A 2,757-nucleotide genomic window follows, 5' to 3' on the forward strand; every position below is an offset into this window, starting at 1 on the left:
TGTCTTGTGTGTTTTTTTTTTTTTTTTTTTTGGGGGGGGGGGGGTGGAATGTCTTTTGCCACCCTCCCCATCCCATATGTGTCCTGATCACTCACGTCTCCATTCTTCTGCAGTCTTTAAATATCAACCTCCCCACCAGCCAGGTCCTATTTGTAGAGCTGTGAACTGGATTACATTCATTTCTTTAAGTGGATCTGCCTCACTGCTTGCAGGAGCTGATGATCTTTGACTGGGCTGAAGAGGAGGGAAGTGCAATTCCAGTGCTCGCAGTGGTGCTGCCAGCCCTATCCCTTCCCCTTGCTCCAACACCCATGAGCGAGGAGGGATCCTGGGTGTCGGAGCTGGTGGGTAATGAATTAACTGGAAAACTGGAGCAATTCAAGTGACTTTCCCAGAATCACTGACACTTCTTGGCACTGCAGCAAGGGGTCAGGAGGAGGGTCCTGGGATGATCAAGGGATCAGCAAGAAGGCAGTGATAATGTGGCAGGCAAGTTTTGGGGTTGCCAAATGCCCCCACTCCTGCACATCTCCATGAGCCAGGAATGCACCTTGGGGACAATCCCCTTTCCACCCTCTGGCTTCCCACCCCCTCCAGCACCCAGGAAGGCTGGAGAGCCCATGCACAAGCTGCTGGGATCTCAGGGAAGCACTGGCCAGATGGCAGATGGAGAGCACAGCACACCCCAAGCCTAAAGCTCTGGCTATGCCTGTGGTCTCTTTTAAATTCCAGCAGTGTCCTGTCGTTGTCAGCTAATGCCCTCTAATGGGTCCATTAAACAGCTCTGTCTTTGCCTTGGCTCCTCATTCCCCCCTCCCCTCCTCATAATCAGGCAGCATTACCTGCTCCAGAAGATACGAATACACTCCTTAAATCTGTCTAAATGATATCGCTGAACCAGCAGCAGACACACCCTTCCTTGGCCAAGGCAGACTCTTGGATGCCGGTCTGAGAGTGAGGGAGGATCCACCTCTGGCACACAGCATTCCCTGCAGGAGTGTGGGTGTCCCCGAGGGCACCTGTCTGTAATTAGAACAGATTTACAGCAGATAGTTCCTCCATCCCTGTGGAGCAGAGGGATATTTGCTTCCTCTCCACCTAAAGTCTTGCCAACCTACTCTTGACCATAAGCTTTGCTGCTCTTCCAAACATTCCAGCCGAAAGCTTTGCTCACTGCCAGGGCAAAATCTGCCATGAAACCCAGGCAGGACAGACACTCATCCCTGGCCCCCGTTTGCCTCTGCGTGGAAGCATCTCTTCAAACACCAGAGGAACAGGGACTGGAGTGACTCAAAATCAACTCCTTTTTTGCTCAGTACTTGGTTGGCTTTCTCTGGAGTTTGGGGAAATTTTTAATAACGCTGACTATTGATAATCTGTCACTGGGAATTTGCTCAGCGCTTTGCGGCACCAATGCTAAAAATATAAGGTCCTGCTCCCCAGAGTGCCTGGAAACATTGAGGGAAAGCAAATTTGGAGAAGTGGTAAGGTCAGGGAGAGACGTGGAGTTCCCAGGTGCACAGCCAGCTGAGAAGGCTGCTGGGGACAGGACCAAGCAAGGCTTGTGGGCGACTTGGAGGGGAAAAGGGAGAGAAATGTGGGTCTGTTGGAAGCTCACTGCCTGTGCTGAAGGAGCATCATGATTTTGGGGTCCACCACATGATTTTGAGACATATCATTTGCTTTTCTCTGCTCCCCTTTCCCTGAAGATGGGGAAAACAGGGCTCTGGGGGCTCTTTGAGATCCATGGGTGGAACCACAGTGATGCTAATTTTGGCTATCCAAAGGAAGGCTAAAGGAAGAGAGAGATAAGAGGAGCCCCAGACCTGAGAGAGATGCAGAAGGGTGTGCACAGCTCTGTGTCCTCAGGCAGACGGGTGTTTTGTAGCAGAAGGTGAGGACAGAAATTGCCTTTAAGACAACATGGCCCTTGTGCAAACTTAAAAGTGCATTTAACTCTCTGGTTTAATGTCAGTTTTATTCCTAATGACCCCTGATATGGCAGGCAGGCCTTCATCTTCTCCTGTTCGTGCTGGGCTGCGCACTCCCGGGTTTGTTTTTCCCCCTTCCTGTGTTGCTCTGTGATAATGTCATGCTGAGCTGCTGAAGCCAGCTGCAGTTTTGACAGATGATGTACCAGTTCCCTCCGCTTCAGATTTGACATTTCCATGAGCACTAAACACACATGCTTATAAATTTTAAAAAGGAAAAGAAACCCCACCACCTCTCTCTCCTGGTTTGGTTCGCTGGGGTTTTATTGTGTGTGTCATTTTGAAGTTGTTGAAAAGTGCAGGATGAATGGATCTTGAAATTAAAACCTTCTATATAAGGGTGATGGAACCACTGTGTGTGACGGTCCTCACTCTGGTGGCAGTGCCATCCATGGCACCTTCATGCCATGACTTTCCCCCTTCCATTAGGCTGTCTCCCATTACTCCATGGCTCTGGATTTAGCATACAAAGCTCTAAATATTTCAGGGCTGTGCTGCAAGACATAGCAGCTCCTTCCTCCTTTGCGGCCAAGACAGTGGAACACAGTGGTTTGGGAAAAACGATCCACTGGAAGATGGGAGGGAGGGTGTCATGGGTTAGCAAACATAGTCCTGGAAGTGATGTTTTTGCAAAGGGGTGCTTACAGCTTCCTCTGTGACCTGACAGAACCTATTAACTGGCTAGTTTGAGTACTGACAACTTTTTAAGTCACTTAAAAATTCGACTGCCTCTGTCATCCACACTTAAGAATAGACACCCCTTCCC

General features: G+C 49.6%; 2 long non-coding RNA genes across 2 annotated transcripts in view; one reads left to right on the top strand and one right to left on the bottom strand.

The window, feature by feature from the left end:
- The window catches only part of LOC108449660, an 11,826-nt gene that overhangs the window by 8,914 nt on the left and 155 nt on the right, over window positions 1-2,757 (top strand). The window lies entirely within an intron of this gene.
- LOC108449658 overlaps window positions 1-2,757 on the bottom strand; it is a 12,357-nt gene that overhangs the window by 5,052 nt on the left and 4,548 nt on the right. Inside the window, exon 2 of the long non-coding RNA XR_001865917.1 lies at window positions 843-1,023. This is a non-coding gene — a long non-coding RNA (uncharacterized LOC108449658). The remainder of the gene's footprint in view (window positions 1-842; window positions 1,024-2,757) is intronic.

Source organism: Corvus brachyrhynchos, unplaced genomic scaffold (genome assembly GCF_000691975.1).
Source record: "Corvus brachyrhynchos isolate BGI_N302 unplaced genomic scaffold, ASM69197v1 scaffold279, whole genome shotgun sequence".
Classification (NCBI taxonomy): Eukaryota; Metazoa; Chordata; class Aves; order Passeriformes; family Corvidae; genus Corvus; species Corvus brachyrhynchos.